The sequence below is a fragment of the Aricia agestis genome, chromosome 9 (assembly GCF_905147365.1).
Source record: "Aricia agestis chromosome 9, ilAriAges1.1, whole genome shotgun sequence".
Classification (NCBI taxonomy): Eukaryota; Metazoa; Arthropoda; class Insecta; order Lepidoptera; family Lycaenidae; genus Aricia; species Aricia agestis.
Window position 1 is genome coordinate 11669981 of NC_056414.1, and position 27660 is coordinate 11697640.

At 37.0% G+C, this 27660-nt stretch overlaps 1 long non-coding RNA gene across 1 annotated transcript; it reads right to left on the bottom strand.

Moving 5' to 3' along the window:
- Window positions 1-745: 745 nt before the first annotated feature.
- LOC121730535 lies at window positions 746-26770 on the bottom strand. Its single transcript, XR_006036122.1, has 4 exons — window positions 26758-26770; window positions 20855-20863; window positions 12193-12198; window positions 746-884 (listed from the first exon to the last, which is right to left on the bottom strand). It is a non-coding gene; the product is annotated as an uncharacterized LOC121730535 (long non-coding RNA).
- Between the last annotated feature and the right edge of the window lie 890 nt (window positions 26771-27660).

Genomic DNA, 27660 nt, shown 5'->3' on the forward strand with positions numbered 1-27660 from the left:
ACCCCAATTTGTTATTCCGCGACTTCCGGTTTACCTAGTTCCAATATAATAACGAAGTGTTAAATAATATGAGATATAAAGCACAATATTTAAAATACCTTAAACCATAAACATTTTAATAAAACGTAATACTTTGGCTGTAATTAATTTACAAACTCACCTCCGAAAAAACTCTATTTCATCGAAATATAAGTATTAACTAGGATAATTATACATTTTATTTGAATAAATTGTTAGTAAATCTATATTAAAACTTCTTTAACCGAACAATTTTGTTTCTTAATATTTATTTCCAAAGATATTTAAAAAAACATGAAAAATAGAGAAGATCCGCCAGAGTTGTTACAGTTTTATGCTAAGCTAAAATGAATCTTATTACGATACGTATACGCTTGGTCTTTGGTTGTGTGCAAGGTTATCGTTTTGGATTGAGATTAATCCCCGCCTTAAGTTAAATAAAAAGTAGTATTAGGGTCAATTCAGACCGCAACGCGACGAGGCGAGGCGAGGCGAGGCGCGGCATAAATTTGTATGGATTTGACAGATTTCAATTGCGCGAGGCGACATGCCAATCTGTCGATGCAGTACAAATTTAGAAATGCATCTACGCGTCGCGTTGCGGTCTAAATCAACCCTTATAATGAAAAGAAGCAATTTTTGTTTAGATAGTATAGGTCTACCAGAATCTGATGGCAATTTTTGACAGCAGATTTTCAAAAAATATCTTTGATCATTGGATAAATTTTTATATTTGCATGTTTAGCACACAGAATCAGCCGCTATAAGAAAAAAAAGGATCAAAATGTTTTATTTCCATTACCCCGGTATTGCTAGAGTCAATTTATTTTCTCACTTTTTGCCATCAGTTTCTGGTACACCTATACCTACAATAGTTGTAATATTAGGATTAGCGCATAAAATAATATTATAATCATACTGAGAATCCATGACAAATATAACTGCGAAAGTGTGTCTGCTCGTCTGTCTGTTAATAATTTAAAAAATGTAGGCACAGATTAATTTTGATTTTTGAGTCCCGAAAAATATTTTCCCCTAGAAATGTACAGTTCCAATACTTACTTCGTTACGAAATTGCAGCTAACGTCTAATAAAAAATAATAAAGTTTTCTTTAAACGGAAATAAGATATTATTATGTCTGGAGGCAGATTAATTCGTGCCTATAAATAATATAATCTATTCGTATAATTAATGTAGATTGTTCCGCTCGATACAATGTTAACAACGGATGCATAAAATCAGCAGGTGCACCCTTATCTGTGTTTAATGCTAAAACCACTAACACACTACTTCTACATATAAAGAGAAGCGTCTAATGGCGGCTCTCGACATAGGCGAACGCGTTGGCCAACGCGTCTGCAGACGCGTTGGCCCAATGTGTAGAACGGGCGTTCGCGCGTTGGCCGTAGGTATTTAGACGTTGGCCAACGCGTTCGCCTATTGGCGGCTCTCGACATAGGCGAACGCGTTGGCCAACGCGTCTGCAGACGCGTTGGCCCAATGTGTAGAACGGGCGTTCGCGCGTTGGCCAACGTCTAAATACCTACGGCCAACGCGCGAACGCCCGTTCTACACATTGGGCCAACGCGTCTGCAGACGCGTTGGCCAACGCGTTCGCCTATGTCGAGAGCCGCCATATGTCGAGAGCCGCCATTAGGGGTAGTTCACAATTCACATAGATACGTTACGATACGCGACGACGCTTAGTAGCGATACAAAATTGAACGCTAACGACATTCTTTTCAGCTTTGACATGATAAAGTTAAGTTTCGCCAAATTACGCCAATCGAAAGGATACGTCTTATCTGGGCCTCTTTCTTTCCTTGACCGGAGAAAATATAAGGACCTATAAAATATACATCTTTGCGCTAAAACTGTTATAGTGTCGAAGTCGGTACAGCCAAAACACACGGCAGAAACCGCAAACACAAAAAGTTCTTTGTCTACACCAGAGATTCCCAAAATGGTCCAGGTGGACCCCCAGGGTCCACGCGAAACTAGCCGGGGATCTACGTTGGCCCTGACAAAATATGGGGGTCCACAATTGTACGCTCGCCGCGTACAATTGTGGACCCCCATTTTTTCCATGTAAATTAATTTGGTTATCAGCGAATAATTTTAATGTAGACTTGATTTCTCTTATTAGAAAACATAGGTCAGGGATGGCGAACCCCGCCCTATAAACCACTGATACTACCACTTTTCTGAATAATCCCTAGTGATATCATAGACATGCCATCAAATAATATTTTTCTTTGTAATCCTGACGCGTTTATTAAAAATATTATACCCCTAGCCTAACTTTGCGCTTTTGTAGAATATAATAATTTGTTGAAAAGCACAGAGACTGTTACTTAAATAAAATAAGGACCCTGAGCCATGTAAGGTCATGTTCCTTTGAAGGCTAACTGTTAAAAAGTAGTAGTTATCGTTATAGTAAGACAAATTCTTTCTACTACACACTTAGATGATTAGATCCATCAAACTTAAGGCCACAAACGCGGCGGCGAGTCGATCGTGCCGCAATGGTGGCAGTGAGATCTCACTGTTTGTAGACTTTGGTTGTCGATTGTCAAATACAATTGTAATTTCCGCACCCTGAAAAACTTTATTTTTTAGTTACATAACCTATATCTATCTCAAATTTAATTACAGGGCATTACTAATGAAAGAAAATCTACTTATGCCTCTATTTAAGTTAAAATATTGGTAATGTTCCTTATAAGGCCCAACCAAAGATTTGATAGTTGGCCTTGCTAGGGAACATGAACTTTACAAGGAATATCTAAAAATCATTAACATATAAACAGTTATTTTTAATTATAAATGCGTACCGTAAGAATTAAAATAATGTTGTTTTTTATAACATCTTCACTTATTAGGATTATTAAACTTATACTTACACTGATATTGAACATTTTGGCTTTATAAGGAACAGGCCCATATGAAAGCCATTTAAGATTTTTAAAAATTTTGATTGCATTATAAAACGCATTGGCGATTAGTAATAAGGTGTCAATGTGATACTCATTACTACTATTTTTTAAGAATTTCCATTAATATACTCTTAGTTAAAAGATGATGTTCAAGCAATGTTCGTTACAGTTTTTTTAAATGATATAAATATATTGAGCATTTAATGTGTTGCTTAATTGAAAGAAATTATATTATCGTTTTAGTAAAAGCAAATAAATAAATACTTGTAACTCTATTTTCAAGTTAAACGACTGATGTATAATATTGGCCTTGTTTGGAGCTGTGTACCTTGCAAGGCCATTTGGAAGAGCTTAACAAAACTTAAGTTTATTAAACAGCTATTGAAGCTAGGTTAAAAAGAGATTTATAATATGATACCTTATAAAACAGAGCATTGTTTGATAATTTGTTTTCTTAATTTATTTAGTTAATAAACGAATAACAAGCATTTTCCCGTTAGAGTGGCCTTACATGGCTCAGGGTCCTTAGCAATGTTTTATGGATTAGTATTGTGGGTTTTTATTTTTATAAGCATTATCAGTGCATTATTAGTCCGTAGTATGCACCAACATTTTAAAAATGGGCCACGAAACAAAGGAGTTTGGGAATCACTGGTCTAGACCCACTGGTCACATGACGTTTATCGCAGACTCTAAACATACCTTTGGCTCTTATAATATAATCTCAATTAGAGGATATTGAATGCAAAAATGTTCATTCCACATTCTTGATCCATAGCAAATGCTTTAATTTGCATACCTTTAATGAAAATAGATAGACTATTACGGTCTTGAATGTTGTGTAATAAATCTATTAAGCCTTTGACAATATTAATAGAATCTATTTTTACTTTTACATAATTTATCATTATTTCATTAGAGCAGCGGTTCTCAAACTTTTTTGGTGGCGGCACCATTTTGAAAAGCATACTTTTCGACGGTACCCCCAAAAAAATGAGCCACTGAGGCAAGAAGTAGATATCAAGAATTCTGAGACATGCTGATGATATTTCTAAAAAAAAACATATAATTAGTATAATTTATTAAATGCTTTCGAAGCCTCTGAGAATGGCCGCAATAGAGTTTTTTTGTTACATGGTAGCTACTGTTTGTAAAACAATTTATGCGGTTTTGTTATTGAAATTGTATATCAACCAAACAACTACTGGATCCGATGCTATCCGATGACAACCAGTTAAGACTGGTATTGGTAAAGGAGTCAGTGTCATCAGCCATAAATAATAATAAACAAAATTAAGTAAACAAGATCAATTTCAAGTAGGTTTTTTGGATACTTTTCTCGGAGTTTATTAAACGCGAGAAGATGCATAAATACGCGGTTTCTCGGGTTATCCTCGCAGGTTATTATCGTTGCCGTTTGCCGAGAAGCCGATTGCATAAATAAACAATACCTACACTCCCGTTTAAAGTATAAGGATTAAGGAGGTATGTATGTCCTCTAAGTTCTGACGTATTCGGCGCGAGACCTGCGACCCGGGGCGGCTGCGGGCCGCCGGCCGGGTCGATATCGTCTGCTCCAGTCGCCGGCAGCCAGAGATAAGTCGCCGCAACATTTATTACCATTTTACTGCCCTATTCATATTATTATACTTAAGAACACCCAACCTAAAAGAGTTGAGGTTAATAAGTTTGACGTGTCTGTCTGTCTGTCTAGCTGTGTGTGTTTTCGACTTACATAGCTTTAATATGTAGTTAATAATCATTAGCTTACTCGCAAATGAAAAACCTGTAACTTGGGAGAGCCATGCTTCAGCATGAATGGGCCGGCTCGACCGGAGAAATACCAGAAAACCGGCGTGAAACTGCGCTTGCGCTGTGTTTCGCCGAGTGAGTGAGTTTACCGGCCCAATCTCCTACCCTTTTCTCTTCCCTACCTCGCCTATTTCCTTCCCTACCCTCCCCTATTCCCTTCCCTACCCTCCCCTATTACCCTATTCCCTCTTAAAATGCCGGCAACGTACCTGCAGCTCTTCTGTTGCTGCGAGTGTCTATGGGCGACGGAAGTTGCTTTCCATCAGGTGACCCGCTTGCTCGTTTGCCCCTTTATTACATAAAAAAAACCTGGGTACTACTATTTCGTGAAAGGTTGTAACAATATAATAAATTACTTCCATAGATTTGAACAGTTCAAAATTTTGCATTTTAATGACTTGATGACACTTATTTGTGTTGTGAAACGGAGGTTGTATTGAAGCTATTGCATAGCTTTTATCGCATGCTTTGAGAGCGGCGAATGGCTCAAGGAATTCCGTAACGAAAATAAACCTAACAGCCCCACTCCAACCGGTCGGTGCAGCGTTGCCGTGTATCGTCTAGCGCCGTTTCAGTTCGGCAGAGTTGGCACGGTGTTTCTGTGCGTGCGACTAGACGTATGCGAATTATGATTGCATAAGTTGATAAAACTTAACGCCTCCGTGGTCTAGTGGTATCATGAAGCTATAGCTTCATGAGTTGTATGGAGCGCGGCTCTTGAGTCGGAGGCCGTGGGTTCGATTCCCGCGTTGGAAACATGTTATATCCAAGTTTGGTTAGGACAATGCAGGCTGATCACCTGATTGTCTGTCAAGTAAGATATATAGTGCGCCTGATCTCTCACAAGTCGTGTCGGTCTTCCGTCCCACTGGGTTATGAGAGTAAAGGAATAGAGAGTGCTCTTGTGTACTGCGCGCACACTTGGGCACTATAAAATTACTCCTGCGTAGCTGGCCTGGTTTCTCCTACGTAGCTGGCCTGGCTCTGGTTTGGAGCTATTATAGTTGACAAAAAATGCTACGCAATAGCTTTACCGCAGCAGTTCCCGAGTGAATTTTGGCGACAGACAGACGAGTGCAGAATAAGCTGTCTCACGCCTTGAAGCATGTTTGTAGAATTGTGCAACTTTGTCACAGCAGCTCGATAACGAATTATTGGAGTGTGTTATTGACGACTGTTATCAACGTGTCCATTGACCCAATGATTGAAATGTCAATCGCAGTCAACATGTGCACGGCATGAAATTTTGTCAATTTATTTTAGCGTGAACTGTGAAGACATACCCAAGAGCCAGCAACAGTCAGAATTTCGTCATTGTATAAAAGCTGAAAGTTTTCCTGTGTATGAGTCATAAAGTTAATATACCTAGCGGAATAGAGAAACAAAGGCCTGAGCAAGCGAGATGACTACTATAAGTAACACTGCGTGGTAAAAAGAGACGTGTGATACATGACAGCAGCACTCTTTCTTTGACGTCCAGTAGGCACGTGCCGCATGTTGACAATTTAATCTCATAGAATTCATGTTCAATCATGCTTGTGTAAGTGCATACGTGCACATATTTTTCACACAGATGAAAACCAATTTCGGCTTCGTTTGACAGCTCGAGATTGTTGCTCTATTCCGCTAGGTATATTAACTTTATGGTATGACCCTAATACCTAATAGAGGTAACCGCGTCTGAACCTCCATAGTTGCTGGTCGTAGCAACTATGGAGGTTCAGACGTGGTTACTTCAGAAGGTTCTAGTTCTGAAGGTCTACCTAACTTTCGATAAAGTAAGAAAGGAACAAGCCCTTTTTAACTTATTTTCTTCAAGGAGCAACTGCCAAAAATATCCTGCAGTGGAAGGCGAGATTCCTACTGTCATTTCGAAGAAAATTAGATGATTGATGATGATGATGAACCTTAACCTCCCAAAGTAACCACGTCTGAAACTCCATAGTTGCTGGTCATACATAATTAGTAATTATTAATTACCTCTATAGAGGGGTCTTACACAGGAAAACATTCAGCTTTTATAAAATGACGATAATCTGGTTATCGCTGGCTGGCTCTATTGCTGATTTAAAAACAAACATGAAAGTATTGTAAACCCTAGTCACGTTTTTCTCTGTATTTGATAAAAAACCTCTCCGAGGCTCGAGTTTCTCAGTTGTGAGAGCTGCAACTTTTAAAATTGATGTGTTAGTTAAAGAAGAAAGTTGTTTTCATACAAATCCCTTAACTTACTGTACTGGACCGATTTTATGGGCCAAGATAGACGTAGACGACGGCGATGGACATAGACTACATATTTTATTGCACGAAAATGTACTGTTTACGAGGAATTACTTATCCCTACGTAAGCGGAAACTAAGCCGCGCGAAAGAACCTAATACTACTTAAAACTCACGTAAAAGTATCCCAAGGCTCACAAAATATTGGGGTATTATGTAATCAAGATCAGGTGGCCCGCTGAGCCCTCGTTCATCTTTATTTGCCTCACCAGCGCCTCTAGACACAACCTTGAGATATATTCTCTCTTTATCTTGCCCGGAGACAGGTAAGCTGCATTTTAAAGTTGTTTACACTGTGGACACATTAGCTATCTCGAGATCTTAACTGGTCGTAATGCATTCGATGTATAAAATACGTTTAATGTTATTTATCGCGACAATCTTATTTATTATTATGTATATTGTAACTTTAGTTAGCAACAGAAGCCGGGGAACCGAGGGCAGAGTTCGCAACTTAAACTCCTCGCAAATTTACTTGACTTCAATTGAAGCTGTAAGTTGGTTAAGCGTTTAGCTATAGTAAATATAGGCTTTGCCTCCTTTACATTTGTATTGTATATATATCTTGTATAATCGGATAGGTACTCTTTTACACATTGTAAAACCAATATTATACAGGGTGAAATTAAACAATTATTATTATAATCGTATGCTTCAAACAATGGAACAGCCTTTTCGAAGATTTCCCAATGAAATGAATTACACAGATGGTCGGCATCCATCCTAGTGGACGCACTACTTTTTTACAGCGATGAACAGCCATTTGGTTGAATGCACATACCGTCAAACGTTGAAAGATATAGCCGATTAAAAGTTTAATCTCGTTTAAATTTTAAAGTCAAATTTTAAGACCGGTAGCAGCAAACGGCGACGCACCAAAATTTAACGACTCGCCAAAGCGATTATTCATTCAACGATTATAAAGTCCAGGTATAGACAGAGGAAGCTGTCGGACGTGTGTTCCGGCGACATGTGGCCAGCGATATATCGGAAGTGATCTTTTTGCGAACACGTCGTGATGTCTAAAAACGGCGAATATGCGGATAACTTACAAATATCAGATAAGTAAAGTGTGTGGATGCGGAGAATCACATGAGAGCCAGGAAAATACAAAAAATTGTTACATTACACCTTATGCGTCAGATAAATGTAACAATTCAAGACGTGAGTGGAAGAATCATGTAAGTAACATGAAAAAATTCTTGTTTTTTGCTTAAATTGAGGCTTTCGGACAGGAAAAATAATTTGAATTAATTTTTTATTTTTATATTATATAATGTGTAGCCAGATAAATTAGCTAGGTTATGAAGTAGATAAGTTTATGAAAATAATAAGGGAAAAAATGCGTTATTGTCCGTATGTTACGAAATGTTACTTGTTCGATTCTTCCACTCACGTCTTCAATTATGCTCTTATGTTACTTCTATTACCGAATTGGAAATATAATTTAGAAAACGTACACACTACAGATAACAAAAAGAACAATAATATTGTCATCATCAAATCTTTATCAATTTACATCCACACGATGTCTTAATTTAATTTCGTCTATAATTTCTAGTTATTCTATTTTACAATGTTAGTAAACACTGCTTACTTTTCAAATGTTAAAATTATTCTATGGAATATAATCCTAGGCTATTTCACTACTTGTAAAGGCCCAAAGCACTAAAGTATCGATTTCATATGCCTAATAAAGGAATCCTAGATCCTACCGAATAGTTGTAACCAAATGACCAGAACCGCTACAGTCGATGGCCATTATTCTAAGAAGTAAATAGGTTTTGCTAACGTTTTACGTTTTATACACCAACAACATATTATTATAGTACTTCATTATAATGTTTTAAGAATGAATTATTTCATAAATGACCACTTAACAAAATTTTATACAAGTTTACAACTATCATAGAATTGTATAATAAGTAGTACTCCGTACAACTATGTAGTTATTACTTTGTATTGTTATTCACTGAGTCAAATAAGGGGGCGTCCACAAATTACGTGAGGTGTTTAGGGGGGGAGGGGGTCGAGTCAAATCTCATCTAATCTCACGTTGGGGAGGTCTCGGCAAGTCTCACGTAATTTTTTCTCAACAAAATAATTCTATTTTCGTCCATTTCTTAAGATTTAATCCTAAGCGTAATCGTTAAACGATTAAGATCATTCACAAATTCGTTCGAAAGAATCTACTGACTGTCAAAACCAAACGTTTACGTAAGAAACCCACATTTTGAAAAATCTCACGTGAGATTTGTGTGGAGGAGGGTGGGGGGGTTGTATAAAATCTCACGAAATCTCGCCAGGGGGGGGGGGGGGGGCTCAAAAAATAAAAAAAAAACACATCACGTAATTTGTGGACGCCCCCTAAGAACCCGAGAATCGAAAACTTTTCGATTTAAAAAATAAAAATATCCTTTCTCGGAATTCAAAGTGTCTATGTCATTTACTTAAATTTATAGGGACAGACAAAAAACAACAACATGTAGGACACACGTCACACACATTAGTAAATACTTACGTAGAAATGTTTTAGGTTATACAAGGTGTAACAAAACTAAGTGATAATACCTTAGTGTGTGTACGTGTTCCTTATAGAGAGTTCACTGTGAAAGTAGCAGTGCTAAAAGACATTTTTTTACTTTTGTTTGGGGAAATTCGTGACGCCGGGGTGCTTGCCCATATACAAAACTGAAAAAAAATTGGTCTTTCAGCGCTGCTACTTTCACAGTGAACTCTCTATAAGGAACACATACACATTACACACCCCTAAGTATTATCACTTAGTTTTGTTACACCCTGTATAAATTCCGGTCTATAAAAGCAGGACACAGTAATAGCAGGATCAACACTCAGTATTATTACGGTAGATGAGTCAACAGGATACATGCAGTGCGTAGGAACAGCTTATCCGACTCATACGGATTACTTAACGACTGCTATTTTGAAATTTCTCCTCACATCCTCACTCGATTAAGGAACAAATTGTATTGCAATAAGAACATTCTTCTTTTATACGTGGGAGAGCCATGCTTCGGCACGAATGGGCCGGCTCGACCGGATATATACCACTTTCTCACAGAAAACCGGCGTGAAACAGCGCTTGCGCTGTGTTTCGCCGAGTGAGTGAGTTTACCGGAGGCCCAATCCCCTACCCTATTCCCTTCCCTTCCCTACCCTCCCCTACTATTCCCTCTTAAAAGGCCGGCAACGCACATGCAGCTCTTCTGATGCTGCGTGTGTCCATGGGCGACGGAAGTTGCTTTCTATCAGGTGACCCGTTTGCTCGTTTGCCCCCCTTATTTCCAAAAAAAAAAAAGTTTGAAGAAACTTATAAGATTGGTGAGCGGTGACAATACGGCGTTCAATGTTGTTTTAATAACTCAGGAAATAGGACTAACCTCACTGGACTTTTTCCAATTTATACAATGTACTTAGTATAATTTATGATGGTAACCGTTTACATGCATACCGTACATTTTTCCGGAATATAATTGTACTAGATTCCGCAACTCCGTTGCGCCAAAACTCGTTTATCGCGTAGGAACCGTACATTTTTTTGGGATAAAAAGTATCCCACGTCCTATCCCGGGACTCAAAGTATCTCCATGCCAAATTTCAGCAAAATCGGTCCAGCGGTTTGGGCGTGAAGAGGTAACAGACAGACAGACAGACAGACACACTTTCGCATTTATAATATTAGTATGGATGGTCTTCAAAGTACATATCTCCATACCAAATCCAGCAAAATCGGTTTTGAGATTTGGGCGTGAAAAGGTAACAGACAGACAGACAGCCGGACAGACAGACAGACAGACAACACACTTTCGCATTTACAATATTGGTATGGATTTTTGGTAGTAACTACAGTGTGTAACAAAAATAAGTGATAATACTTTAGGGTGTGTACGTGACACGTGTTACTTGTAGAGAGTTCACTGTGAAAGTAGCAGCTCTGAAAGACGACATTTTTTTTTCACTTTTGTATGGGCAAGGGCCCGAGCGTCACGAGTTTCCCCATACAAAAGTGAAAAAAAAAATTAAGTCTTTCAGCGCTGCCACTTTCACAGTGAACTCTCTACAAGGAACACGTACACATCCTAAAGTATTATCACTTATTTTTGTTACACTCTGTATATTTTCTCTTAAATCTACAATAGTACAATTATTGTCGACAAAAGTGAGTCAAGTGTATTGGCATGTCTGCATAACTGTACAGTTCAGAGCGAGGGCTGGCGACGTGCCAAACGTACGGCAAACTCTAGCGCCTCTGCTTCCTAATTGATAGCAATTTTTTAACATGACTGTCCAACTATCTTCCCCCATATAGCAGTTATCTATTGAAATACGTGCTGTTCTTATGTTTACGAGAGCAGATAAGCAATATTGCATTGAGTTTGTTTTAGTCATAGTTCTCTTTTGGTTACTTATTGATATTTGAGTGAATAAGTAACTTTAATGACAAATTTTATCTTCTTCACTCATGACACTGAAACGCTTGCCCATACTATTTAATCACAATAAAAATTGCTCTTCCAGCACTGCTACTTTTACAATTGACAGTAACTCTATGTAAGGGGTAAATACTAAATACACGCCCTAAAGTTATAACTTTGTTTCGTTACACTGTTCATTATCGACACAACAAAGTCCGTGGTTTTTGGAATATTTAAAAAATAGACCCTAAAATATTTCGACGCAAAATTAGGACACAAAAAATATCTATAATGATAATGTCTCGATTCAGTTCCATAGTACATTTTTTATAATGAATGTTTAAAGTCAGTTCCGTAGTACATTTTGGGACACTTGAGAAGCACCAGATGTCCCCAGTTTATCGCTGACCAGATAGAATGCACTTCAGTTTTGAGTTACGTCTGATAACCGACTCCCTTGCACATGTTACAGATAATTAATATAATGGATGAACTTTCTAGGGCCTTTTATACACAGGGTGCAACGAATTCGTTTTGTAAGCTATTATATTTAGTAATAATAGCATTTATCGCGGGGTTTGAGCGCGGTGACCAAATCAAGAAATTCCGTAACGAAAAATACCTAAGCGTTCTTTGCAAGAATTGCAACTGACCTAACCATTCTTTTTCTTCAAATTCTCAAACGCAGCACGATATAAACATCGTTGAACTATATCCTAAAAGCTTAAATAAAAAAATCTACACTCACAGGAAAATTTTCATTCTATGTAAAGTTGCTAATTACAGGAATTCATATTTTTTATGATTTTATAAGTGTAGAATTAGAATCTTCATTTGTAAATTATGATAATAATTATTATTGTATCCGGTAAATAAAACTTCCTCGGCAGTTAGGATGCTACACACATCCTGTACATAAAAACTTAACGTTATAATAAATTACTATATTTAGTAATAATAAAACCATTGTAGAACCAAAGCGATGTATTTTGTTTTATGCTACTAATTTAGATAATATCTGTAAGTTATAGTTATGTTTGTAATGTAATTAATTATTATTATTAAGAACGTCTAAGACGCTTTGTTTTATTGATATTTTCTGTAGTTATTCGATTTAAGTAAAAATAACCGTCTGGTGAAAAGATTCTGACTTTGTGATTTTACTTTTGCTTGACTAGAATTCAAATGTGATGAGAACATAATATTATTGGTATACTAGATGACTTCGAAAATTCGTTTGTCGCACAGGAACTATATAATTTGTCGGTATAAAAAGTATAATATTCCTTCAAGCCCCATAGGAGCATCGGTAATCGCGACAACAATAGAATACAATAGCATTTCCAAGAATCCGCGATCGAAGGAATATTATTTCTTTTTTCGGGACTCAAACTATATCCATACCTTTCATTAAAATTGTTTCAGCAGATTGGGCGTGAAGAGGTAACAGACAGACAAACTATCGCATTTATAATATTAGTGTGAAAGTATGGATAATAAAAAAGTCTATCCGCCGTACTCAGAGACATTAAATTATGATTAACCTTCAATTTAATGAAGAGTTTGACAGATAATGTATGGGGCTTATGTCAAAATTTTGAATTAATTACAATTATGTAATTAATGTTCCACTCTGAGTACGGCAGAGGATCTCAAATCTCAATTAAGAAGAACAAAGAGAATAGTTGCAATGAATGTACGGCTTATGAACTTTCTGAGCGAACAAAGTAGTGGACAACGTCTAGTATTTAAATATTAATTTCTGAGATAAACTTTTCATGATTTAACAGCAGTTGTTAAACATTTATCAGCTAAAGAGCACAATGAAAGGGGAGGAATAAACAATTAATTTATAAATTTTCAAGAGCAAGAGAGATGTCACTATCAGTAACACTGCGTGGTAAAAAGAGACGTGTGATACATGACAGCAGCACTCTTTTTTTGACGTCCAGTCGGCACGTGCCGCACGTTGACAATTTAATCTCATAGAAATCACGTTCAATCATGCTTGTGTAAGTGTATACGTACACATATTTTTACACACAGATGAAACCAATTTTGGTTTCGTTTGACAGCTCGAGATTGTTGCTCTATTCCGCTAGGTATATTAACTTTATGGGCGAAACACAGCGCAAGCGCTGTTTCACGCCGGTTTTCTGTGAGAACGTGGCATTTCTCCGGTCGAGCCGGCCCATTCGTGCCGAAGCATGGTTCTCCCACGTGTAAATTTGGATGCTATGAATATTTTTTCCGTCTTTAAATATTGTTTAGTTAATATAGCAGGTAGTTAGGTACCTATTAGCTGATGTGATGATATTTTTCTTGGTACTTTCAACCAGCTACACTGCTAGCTAGCTATTCACAAAAATATTTCATCCATTTGCTGGCTTACATTTTTATTTTTTGTTCCATTTACGAATCAGAAAATTAATAAAAGCCGTATAATTTGTTGCTTCGTATCATCTATACAGAGTGAAACAAAAATAAGTGATAATACTTTACAGTGTTTACGTGTTCCTTGTAGAGAGTTCATTGTGAAAGTAGCAGCGCTGAAAGACGAAACATTTTTTCACTTTTGTATGGGCAAGGGCCCGAGCGTCACGAGTTTCCCCATACAAAAGTGAAAAAAAATTTTGCTCTTTCAGCGCTGCTACTTTCACAGTGAACTCTCTACAAAGAACACGTACACACCCTAAAGTATTATCACTTATTTTTGTTACACCCTGTATATATATAAAACTCAAAGGTAACTGACTGACTGATTGACATAGTGATCTATCAACGCACAGCCCAAACCACTGGACAGATCGGGCTGAAATTTGGCACGCAGATAGATGTTATGACGTAGGCATCCGCTAAGAAAGGATTTTGATAAATTCCAACCCCAAGGGGTGTAAATAGGGGATGAAAGTTTGTACATAATAATACTTCTTAACGCGAGCGAAGCCGGGCAAAAGCTCGTTTTCAAATAAAAAAAGTCCAACATTATCTAGCCATGGTAAATGATAAGACAATAGTAAATATTCCACGTGTATAAATTAGTCTGGGGCAGTTGTTTAAACAGTTACACGTACCAATATTGACACAGCGGTGATAGTAACCACGACATTATTTGAACTAAAAGTTTTAAATTATTATGAAAGAGTTGGAGATACCATGTGATTGGATTAATAACGTAACCAGACGTCCCGTTTTGAACGGGACTGTCCCTTTTTATAGTTACTTGTCCCGGTGCCCCGGAAATGATCTCTGGGACGCCAAATTGTCTCGTTTTCTGAAACCGCGCGAAAATTTCGATTTGATTCGAGATTATTGTGCCATATGTTTCTCAATACTTATCAATAATGGTAGATATATTATACAGAATGTAACAAAGGAACAAACGACAAGTGATCATATTAATTATAATATCTATGAGTACTGCGTTTATACGTGGGAGAGCCATGCTTCGGCACGAATGGGCCGGCTCGACCGGATAAATACCACGTTCTCACAGAAAACCGGCGTGAAACAGCGCTTGCGCTGTGTTTCTCCGAGTGAGTGAGTTTACCGGAGGCCCAATCCCCTAACCCCTACCCTATTCCCTTTCCTACCCTCAACTATTCCCTTCCCTTCCCTTCCCTACCCTCCCCTATTACCCTATTCCCTCTTAAAAAGCCGGCAACGCACTTGCAGCTCTTCTGATGCTGCGAGTGTCCATCGGCGACGGAAGTTGCTTTCCATCAGGTGACACATTTGCTCGTTTGCCCCCTTATTTCATTAAAAAAAAATGTGTATAGAGTTCACTGTAAAAGTAGAGGCGCTGAAAGAGCAAATATTTTTCACTTTTGTATGGGAAAATTCGTCACGCTCGCGCTGGGACACTAGCCCATACAAATCATAAAAAAATGTTGGTCTTTCAGCGCTTTTATTTTCACAGTGCGAACATAGCCTAAAGTATTTAACATTCCCACGTTAGGGATTAACTATAGGTCTACCAGAATCTGATTGCAAAAAGTGAGAAAATAAATTGACTTCTGATCTTTTTTTTGCCTTATAGCGGCTTATTCTCTGTGTGAGACATGCAAATATAAAAATTTATACAATGATCAAGGATATTATTTGAAAATCTGCCATCAAAATTTGCCATCAGATCCTGGTAGACCTATATAAAATATGTGAAATGATAATGATAACGTAAAAATAATCAATTTTTACGTCGCCATTTCTATTGGTTGAAACTTGAAAGTAACAAGTATTTTACATAGAAAATTTCATCACATTACAGTTGCTTATGCGCAAAAGCTCTATCTGTACAGAGAAATTCAGTTATAGGTAGATTAGGCTTTTACTCACGCACATAATATCCGTTTGACCGTTTGAATTAACGCCTGTGTAAAAACAGGATACCTATATTTTGTGTTGAAAGAGATAGAAGTCAATGGCTGAAAATCTCTCAAGACGAGACTTAAGAATTTATAACTTGAATTTCAAAAACGTAATCTCAAACAAACTTCTATAAAAATCTCATTCCAACAGCCCGTATATAAATAGGCTTTGCCTTTATAAAATTTCCACCTTTAACGGAATAATAAGGAAAATGTGTGCAATGTTATTCCCGAAAGGAAGTCAAGAATAAATTTCGGGGGTGTTGCTAGAACGTTAGGCTACATAAATTCCGCCTGCCTCATTTATTCTATCGGCAGAAATAAGGGATTGTCGAATGTAGGACAGAGAAGTAATATGAAGAGATATGAGCATTGTAGAAAGTTCATTTGGTACATCCCTAACTTACATTTATAGTTATTGCTAGATGATAAAGTATTCATCATCATTGTCGCCATTACTGGTGTGAATTTCCTATTTTTTTTTTTTTTTTTTTATTATGATATAAGGGGGCAAACGAGCAAACGGGTCACCTAATGGAAAGCAACTTCCGTCGCCCATGGACACTCGCAGCATCAGAGAGCTGCAGGTGCGTTGCCGGCCTTTTAATAGGGAATAGGGTAATAGGGGAGGGTAGGGAAGGGAAAGGAATTGGGGAGGGTATGGAAGGGAATAGGGTAGGGGATTGGGCCTCCGGTAAACTCACTCACTCGGCGAAACACAGCGGAAGCGCTGTTTCACGCCGGTTTTCTGTGAGGACGTGGTATTTCTCCGGTCGAGCCGGCCCATTCGTGCCGAAGCATGGCTCTCCCAATTAAAGACCGGCAGTTATCCGCAACTTTTTAGACGTTGACTGGACTTCGTTGGTTGCTTACCATCAAGTGAATAGTGATCCCGTTTCCTCGATTGCCCCTTCATATTATGAAAAGCAGCAGCAGCAATGTCATTACTCATTACTCATTATAGTATATTATAGCAAAATAGATAAGGAAGTACGATACTGATAAATGTAATATAAGCTTAATTTATGAAAACCACTTTTTAATTTTTTTAAGAAGTCTATAACATGCTCACTGAACACCAAGGACTCGGGCCATATGCCACAACATGTGGCTTATCTTGTTTGTTTTAAACTAGTTTGTTTAAGAGGGAAAAAAAGTTTATCCAACAATTAGGCTGCGTTTCCACCAGAGATATGTTGCGAAGAATATGTTTTTAAGATCCAATAGTGACTAATGAGTGAATAGTTTTTTTTTTTTTATTGTGATGTCGTAGCAAGCTCACGTCAATGAAGCGATTCTATTGGTTCTCAAAAACACATTTCTCGCAATTCGCAACACATCTCTGGTGGAAATGCAGCTTTAAGACATTACTAGCTATTTGACCGAGTTTTGTTCGGTATTCGATAAAACACGAATAAAATTACATTTTCTAAAAATGATTCCTCGATTTATCGCCCCCGAAACCCCTTATATACTAAATTTCATGAAAATCGTTGGAGCCGATTCCGAGATTCCAATTATCCATACTAATATTATAAATGCGAAAGTATCTCTGTCTGTCTGTCTGTCTGTCTGTCTGTCTGTCTGTCTGTCTTGCTTTCACGCCAAAACTACTGAACCGATTGCAATGAAATTTTGTATACAGTTATTCTAGAGTCTGAGAAAGGACATAGGCTACATTTTGATGTGGAAAAATATCTTATTTCCATGAAAATTTCGATGAAAATGAATTCGCATTGCGCGTGGCCAGCGCTCATCCCGGGGGTCCTGGGTTCGAGTCCCGCAGGCGGAACAAAAAGTTTTCAATTTTCCTGGGTCTTGGATATGTATTAAAATAAAATTTCAAAAATCTTAAACATATTTTATGTATAATATTATAAAAAATCCAGAAATATATCGATGGAATGAACATTTTAGTTCTAATACGATTCAACAGATAGCGTTTTATTTTTTACTTTATTGTAACATAGAACTAATCATACTTATTAGTTAGTATGTTTTTGTTTATAGTTTTTAATACGTTAGAATATTATCTATACTAATATTATAAATGCGAAAGTATCTCTGTCTGTCTGTCTGTCTGTCTCGCTTTCACGCCAAAACTACTGAACCGATAGTAATGAAATTTTGTACACAGATAGTCTAAAGCCTGAGAAAGGACATAGGCTACTTTTTAACTGGAAAAAGGGGTTGTAAGGGGGTGAAAATGCGTAAATTTGGTCAAATTAACTTAGTTCCAAAAACTTAAAACAGATGGCGCCAAGAGTCCCCTAGATCGCGCTATTGCTTGCTCATACGTATTTCTATAAGAGGTGGTACCATATTGAGCTAGATTTTTCGATTCTTTTGATTGTTATACACGTTATTAACTAATAACTCACCTACCAACTTAGACATCAAATTCAAAAACAACAGCGCCAAAACTACTGAACCGATTGTAATGAAATTTTGTACACAGATAGTCTAAAGCTTGAGAAAGGACATATAAGCTACTTTTTAACTGGAAAAAGGGGTTGTAAGGGGGTGAAAATGCGTAAATTTGGTTAAATTAACTTAGTTCCAAAAAACTCAAAACAGATGGCGCCAAGAGTCCCCTAGATCGCGCTATTGCTTGCTCATGCGTATTTCTATAAGAGGTGGTACCATGTTGAGGTAGGTTTTACGATTCTTTCGATTGTTATACACGTTAATATTAACTAACTAGCTGTTGCCCGCGACTTCGTCCTCGTGGACTTTAGTTTATAGCGCGCGGTGTCAACAAAATTTGTGTCAAATTTAAAAACTTTTTAAAACCCTGGTAAGTGGTACCCCTCTTAGGGCCACGTTACACCGGAATGGCAGCGCTGAAAGTGCTCGCCTCGCCGCTGCCATTCCGGTGTAGCGCGGCCCTTAATTAATCAAAATACCCAAAAACAGCTGTGCAGTGTGCACATAATCTATACTAATATTATAAATGCGAAAGTATCTTTGTCTGTCTGTCTGTCTGTCAGTCTCGCTTTCACGCCAAACGCCAAAAGTATCTCTGTCTGTCTGTCTGTCAGTCTCGCTTTCACGCCAAACGCCAAAACTACCGAACCGATGGTAATGAAATTTTGTATACAGATAGTCTAAAGCCTGAGAAAGGACATAGGCTACTTTTTTACTGGAAAAAAGGGTTGTAAGGGGGTGAAAATGCGTAAATTTGTTCAAATTAAGTTAGTTCCAACAATTCATAATAGATGGCGCTGTGCGTCTTCTACATCGCGCTGACGCTTGCTCAAAAGTCTTCCTATAAGACGTGGTATCATCTTACATTTAAGTTTCGATTTTTTTGATTGTTATATCTATTCTACGGTATTAAATAAGTCAGTACTTTATCTGTGCAGTGACGTAACCTTAAATCTATCAATGATAAATAGTTTATGGGTAAAGTTGTGTAATCGGAGGGCTAAATAAGCTTTAAAATTTGGCATAAAATATAAAGTTTAATATAAAAAAATGAAATACTTATTGTGTGCACACTGCACAGCTGTATTGATTTAAGGGGTACCAGGGTTTTTTTATAAAAGCTTTTGACACCAATTTTGTTGACATCGCGCGCTATAAAGTACTATAAACTGAAGTCCACGCGGACGAAGTCGCGGGTAACAGCTAGTATATAATATATACAAGAATTGCTCGTTTAGATATAAGATATATACTACTTATGCTTAAGATAAGTAACGAAAAGTAAGTAAAAGTAAATTGAATCGGCATTAAGCGGTCAAGGCAATAAGAATGCTGTTGAGCCTTGACATTGAATTGACTGTAAATAAAGTTATTTACGCTTGTTTACTCAAGCTAGGTGTCTACTCTACAAAGTACTCATGGTACTATGACTGCAGTATAGCTGTAATACTTAGATACAGTGTATAAGGCAATTCCTAAGCTTTATTATTACTACGAATCTGAACCTCAGATGCTAAATACTTTTAATATTATGAAACTGGTAGAGTTTGGTATCTACATTATTTTTCTTCGCGGTGTTTTCCTTCATAGACAACATATAATACGAGTTCAACTATGAAGGACTTTCTCATAATGTATTTTACGTTTAAAAAACTATAAGCAGTTTCGGTATGCCTAGATAATAGTAATTAAAGTCCTGAATTATAATGGTAAACCAAATATTATAAATTAACAACTTCTTCACCAGTGCCCTAAATAGGGCGGTGCCACCGGTGCCCAGGCACAGGGCGTAGACTGTGGGGGGCGCAGGAATGGCCAGACCAAACAGGCCTAAATAATACATAGCTGCAATGCTCTGGGTACCTATAATATATTAAAAAAACAAAGGGCGCAGTTATGGAAGCTCGCACAGGGCGCAGAAAAGGCTAAGTACTTACGGCACTGTTGTTCACGAATTTTAAAATAATATTATGAATTTATATTTTTTTTAACTGGACATTAATTAAAATCATCATTTTTAGCATCACTCTTCCTCTTAGCATCGCCGTAATCGGGTAACGAGGTACACATTGCACATTGCTTGTCTGACAACATTAAGAGAATCTTGTATGAAATAAGAAGCATGTCCGCAAATACATAAACATAACCACGTTTCTTTGTTTAATTAAAGCTGTGTTCACATTGTTTAACAAAACCGTGAAGGTGTACGTACACGTGATTGCATTATTAAGTGATGTAGAGATATATTTTCAACCTTTTCAGTTGGTAATAAAGTCGAAATGCACATCGTACTGTCGGCGACAGTCTTCTATGTAACTCAAACAAGGTAAAGTACCGTTTTTACTTTGACTTGCAGACCCAAACTTGAACCTTACCGAAAAGACGAGGTAGAATTAAAAAGTTTATATTACATTGTGCTTGTTCAATGTTTTATAATAGTTGCATAGAGTCTAAGGCAAGGGTGGCCAACACGCGGCCCGCGGAGCCGAGCACATTTTTTAAAGTAAAAAAATGGTAATACTAAAATTACCTTATCATACCTACTATAAAAAGCAAACTAAACACTTCTTTTACCTACTTTTAAAATCTACACATGCTTTATCTACATAAAGTGGGGCTGACTTTAAAATAACGTACTGAGCGCGTGACTGTGGTGTTTTCTTTGTTTATTACAGTACATTTTTTTGTTCTAAGCTCTAATTAAGTTCTAATTGACTGTGCGCAGACTTATCTGGCGCGCACTACGAGTATACTATACATAAAATTTGGTAGTGCGGCCCGGAGTCAAATTCTACTTCCGAATGTTGGCCCAAGTGTATAAAAGGTTGGCCACCCTTGGTTTAAGGTGTGCGTTGGCGCCTGGCAGGTGTCCATTCGACCAGGCCGGTCACCACTCTAATGACATACGTAAAATGAACGCTTCTTAAATTTTCAAGCGGTTTCATTATTTGATATTGTAATTCCGTATTTGTATGACCAAGTCACGCCAACCTCCTTTCGTTTCGATATGAGCTTAAATCCGCGTAAGACATCCAAAATCTTGTCGAAGAATTGAACGGTTGAGTATGGAATAAGTATAGGTAACGTTCCGGGAATTCGCAGGCCTAGCTGAGGTGAATATTAAGCAGTGTGTCCTTCCGATTCGTAAACACAACTTATACGAAAGAAAATTGAAGATATCTCGAAAATGACAATAACATGTGACTGCGGCTATGAATACAGATTCTGTATTGATGTAAATTTTTTTTTAATGAAATAAGGGGGCAAACGAGGGTCACCTAATGGAAAGCAACTTCCGTCGCCCATGGACACTCGCAGCATCAGAAGAGCTGCAGGTGCGTTGCCGGCCTTTTAAGAGGGAATAGGGTAATAGGGGAGGGTAGAGATGGGAAGGGAAAGGAATATGGGAGGGTAGGGAAGGGAATAGGGTAGGGAATTGGGCCTCCGGTAAACTCAGTCACTCGGCGAAACACAGCGCAAGCGCTGTTTCACGCCGGTTTTCTGTGTGTATTTCTCCGGTCGAGCCGGCCCATTCGTGCCGAAGCATGGCTCTCCCACGTAATGTTATGGAATACGGCTTAAAGATGATTCTAATGAACCATTGCTTATATTTTCGTCTTTATTTGAAAGCAAATCAGCGGCAAACATGGGCTGTTGAGTGTTTTGTATTAAAGTTAGAAAATATATTTCACAGATGGATAGATTCATGTTTTGCACATTTTAAAATTTGCAATGTATGCAATTCAACGTATTGAAGGTTAGGTTAGGTTAGGTTAGGCATAAAAGGTTAAAGACCGCTGTCATAGAGTGACTGAGAGGACAAAGACAGTATCAACGAATTGGCCTATCAGCACGATCAAACAAAGATGATCTTACGACGTGGGCGTAAAGATTCCAGCCGTAATAACAAGAATCATTATCATTAAGAAACATTTAGAATGCAATGTCGTGTGTGGCATGACCATCAGGGCTGCCGGTTGCTAGTGTCCGAATTCCGACCAAAACTTTGACTTCTGCTTCTTGACCGAAGCCAAAATCTAGTTTGGCTAAACCACAGGTTTGGCCGCAGCCGAACTTCGGCCAAATGACGCCCGAAATCGAAGGCCCCGATTATACGTTTCTTGGCAGAAGTAAAAATAATCTTGTTTGGCTTATTAGTGTAGTTTTGGCCGAAACCAGACTTCGGTAAAACTCATGCAACCAAAAGCTCAGTGAAGTTAATTTTATAAATTACTTATGTAAAAAAAAAACATCGAAATCCAATAAACTGCCTCCCGATAGGTTGCTAAAACAATTATTTCTTTTAATATTATAATATTTAACATCTAATAGGCATTGAAACTAATAGCATGATCAGAGTTTTCGCAAGCTTTTAAATTTGAAGTCGTTATTTGTAGCCATGCTAGAATAAAGTTTCTAAGAGATTCAGCTGTGGCCGAAGCTTATGCTAAAATGCGATTCGACTTCGGCGGCTAAGATTTATATTTAATCTATTAAAACTTTTGTGTGTACCAGCTATATATTATACGAGCTTTTGCCCGCGGCTTCGCTCGCGTTAAGAAGTATATTATATACAAACTTTCATCCCCTATTTTAACCCTTTGGAGTTAGAATTTATCAAAATTCTTTCTTAGCGGATGCCTTCGTCATAACATCTACCTGCATGCAAAATTTCAGCCCGATCCGTCCAGTGGTTTGGGCTGTGCGTTGATAGATCACCATGTCAGTCCTTTGAGTTTAATATATACCTTTGAGTTTTATATATATAGATATAGATAGATTAGCAGAATTATACTTAACATGTTGGGTAGCCCTAGACAGCATACTGCGGGGGTTACGACTTACGAGAGTAACTTGAGCCGCGATTAGTGCATCTGACGGCTGCTCCTACTGTCCGCATGTGTGGTCGTTAACACGAACTGTTATTGCTAATATGATTTGTGTGTCTCATAGGTATAGCTAATAATAATTAATTATAAAAAATATTCATTATAATTTATAATGTCATTAAAATCTCGCAGCAAAAAAACTCTGCATCTTTTTATGTTTATACTTTAAACATAAAAATGTGTTATAACTTATAATAATACTAGATGTCCCGCGCGGCTTCGCCCGCGTAAATTAGAAATTTTACAGAATCCGTAGGTACATTTTCCCATAAAAAATATTTCCCCCGTTTTTCCCACATTTTCCTGAGTTTCTTCTGTCGTATTAGTCTTAGAGTAATAATATAATATAACCTTCTCGATAAATGATGAGTCTTACTCGATAAATGATCTATCTAACACTGATATAAGTTTTTAAATCGGACCTGTAGTTTCTGAGATTGACGCGTTCAAGCAAACATACTCTTCAGGTTTATAATATTAGGTAGATATAGATTTTTTTTAATTATCGCTTGACAAACTCGAGTCTCGATCTAAAAGACTATGAAATGGTATAATATGGTAGTGATGATGATGATGATGAAGAATGTAATTTGCATAGTAGCATATGCTTTCTGTTCTTAACACAACGCCGAAACTACCAAACTTGTATCTATAAAGAATCAGGAATTCTCTCAGCACCTTCCGAACCACGGTATACCAGGTATATCTCGGTGCAAAATCTTACTTGTTGGTAGCATATGCTTAGAATACTTCTCACGAAACCGAAGTCACCATATGTTTCCCTATAAGTTTTGAGGAGTTCCCTCGATTACTTACGGATCCTTCATCAGATCACCACTTTTCTGAATATAATACCAAATTGGGATGATACCCTATATACCAAAAGAAAAATTTTGAAAATCGGTTAACAAACGGCGGAGTAATCGTTGAATATAAGAAAACGAACATAACACCTCCCCCATTTTGAAAGTCGGTTAAAATTGTAGCCTATGTGTTATTTATTTAATATTTTAATCAGCACATGAATTGAATAACAAAAATTTTTTCAAATTAATCGTAGCACCATCTGTCAGGACAAACTAAAATTGAAATAGAATAATATTGAATGCGATGATAGCGCCGTCCGCCGGATCTAATGTAAAACATTCCAAAATCAACAACTCCTTATAAATAGGAAATTAATTGAAAAAACAGTTTTCCAGTAGACCAAACTGTAAATCTAAACCATTCTCGAATCTCCACGAACACACACAAAAAATTTCATCAAAATTGGTCGAGTCGTTTAGGAGGAGTTCAGTCACATACAAGCGCACACAAGAAATATATATATTAAGATATAGTAGAGACTAGAGACTCTGGTAGAGACATTTCACAGTTCACGTTTATTTCAATTTTAGAACGTTTGAAACAATTTCAAGAACGTTGCGTTACATGACATTAGAAATAGAAAAGTGTTGAAAAAAAATATCCACAGCCGAACATATAACCTCCTCCTTTTTGGAAAGTTGCGTCGCCTTCCATATTCAAAATTAAAAGTGACATGGCCCGCGCCCGCGCACGTGGTAACTGGTAACGTTATCATTGTTGACGACTGAGTCAATGACCTGGGTATTCATGCACATGATGGAGAAATAGTCTACCATGCATCCTTGGAAGGATTCAAAGAATATTTCAGTGTAAAACTACTAGCAGTACTTGTAGTAGGTACTAGGTACCTACCTATGGACTATGACCACATTCTACATAACCCTATAATATAATAATTATTATTATCAAAATCAAATCATTTTATATAATGCAAAAATAATTTTTATTATGTATATAAAACATAAAGAATAACCTAAAAATTACACTGTGCAAATATTTGTTGTAAAAACACGTTTTGTGAGTAAAAAACATTAAATTAATATCATTGCTGCCTTAAAACGAAGAATTATTTGGGAAGAAGAATTGAGATTGAGTAAATACCGATCCTTACAAATTTTAAATGTTAGGCGATAAATGTTAGTTTGAGATCTTCTTCTCTGACTTTAAGAATCCCTAATTCTGATCTCTACAATTTTTAGTCTAAGAGGATGTCCCTCTGTTTCTATACTTATCTATGTAAATCAGGTGCCTTAATACGTTATTATCACTTATCTCTAACACTGTTAGTGTGAACACTATCTACGCTATAAATCATGATTAAAAATTTCATAAGTCGAGTAAAAGCTGATGTGTATCTTATGAGAAAATGTTAATTACACCTAGAAGGCCATGTTACATTTTTATCATAATTAATCTAAGGTAACACGCTCTATTGCTCTTCCCTCGATGCAGGTAATATTTTAATTTCTATATGGAGCAATAGCTGATACCTTAAAAGTTATTGAAGAATTTTGCGTGGACGTTGACATAAAAAGCAAGATTTGGAAATTTAACTTAGACAATTTATTGCAAGTAACGAGCCATTACAGAGAGCACAGAGGAAGAGACCATAAAGAACAGACTAGAACAGACAGATAAAAATTACAATGACATAGACAAGACCGATCACAGACAACACTGGCAAAAATTGGTTGTGTTCCAAAAAACACATATTTTAACAGTTATACGATGTAAGAGAATGTATTAAAATCTACTCATTTGGTGCTATGGACCGTTTAACCTTTGGTGTATCTTTTAGTTTCTGAATCGAATCTTCAAGATTCTAAAGCACTTTAAAGTTGTCACCTTCTTTTATATTAAACCTAAATGGTAAATCTACCCAAGCTACTTAAGTTTAATAAAATATAAGAAAATATATTATGCTGTATGTTTTCTGAACGTTACATGGGGTATCGACGGAAAGCTGGCGGGTGTGGTAGTAATCTTTTAAAGGTCAATGTATACGCCTTTTCAATAAAATCCCAGAAAACGTTCAAAATCTTTTCATTAATAAATTTAAGAAAGTAGTCAAAGAGCGTTTGTGTGCCAAAGCCTATTATAAGGTCAATGATTTCATAAACGATGGCACATCTTGGGAGTAGGATGGCTGCTTACAAGGCTACTTCTACATTATTGTACATGACTTACTATGTATGTATGCTGACATTGTATAATTTTAAGTTACAGCATTGTAAATTTTATTTTAAAAGATTTATTTTTTACCTCACTTTTTTTTGGTAAAAAAAGTGGGCCCCGTGCGAGTTTCTTACGCCGGTTCTTCTCGCCGGGATAGTTCCCGAACCGGTGGTAGGCACCGTAGTAATAATAATAAGTAAAACATTTTTTACTTATTCACTCACTCGGCGAAACACAGCGCAAGCGCTGTTTCATGACTTGCGACAGTCATTAATTCGATTACAGTTTACAACTTGCAGTTACATTTTGTATTTAGTCCACAAAAGAGCTATCTCTTTTGTGTGCTAAATGTGGACTTTCAAGGGCCATTTTGACTTGGCACTATAGGCATTCCAAGTTACATGTACTTATTGCTTTCTGGGCACTATACACATGACTACTATAGTACCGTAACTAACTTACAGCTGAGGTGCCTATAATGGTATTACTGCCTTGCTACTTATTACTGTCACTGCATGAATATTCTTCACTTATGAAGTTTCGGGGTAACATTTAGCTTAAAAGAAATGAATAACAATAATATGTAATACCTCGATCGTGGAAATCGCAAACACAAATTTTCAATTATTATGCGACAGCCTGATGCCGCTCGAGGATTGATGGGTTAAGTACCACTTTCCCTTAACCCTAAAATATCATCAGTCCTTTAATATTTTTATGCTGACAAAAAAAAGGGTTAACAAATACTCTTAAACCCACAGAACACGATTGGTTCTGGAACAAAGACCGCCACGCTCCTGTTGGCCCAACACTTTCCCACTGACGCTAAGGAGGAAGTCACGGCACGGGGTCATCGCCCTTAATGATACTGCAATCAAAGACAAAACAAAAGAAAATTGCTTCGAAGGGAATATACAGTATTCGGCAATAAATGTAAATGGAGTTAATCTATGTTGAGTTAGGTGAAAACTTTGATATAAGGACACTCCGAGAATCCAAACACATAATTACTTAATTATTATTATTAATGCTAAAGTATGACTGTTCGTCTGTTCCCTCTTTACGCCGCTGAACTTCTTGTTCTCTTTTGAGACTCCAAATAAAATAAGTATATTATGGTAGTCCATTAAATAGCTAGTCAAAATAAATGTAACAGATTATGGAATTAGTAATATTCGCAAGCGTACGACATTATAAATCATGGAGAAAAGTTATCGATTTTTAAAGCGATCATCGTAAAAAAGTCGTAACATCAGTTTTTGAGTCAATAATTTATATGACACCGATCCAAAATCCCATTTAATGGGTTGAGTATTTGTCTCAGTGCTCTAAATCACTTTACAGAGATAACTATTTCGACACTTTAATGAATTGTTAAACAAATTTTGTGTTTACGTCAAGGAGTATGACTAACGACATTATAGTTCCATCAAAAATCTTATCTTATATATAA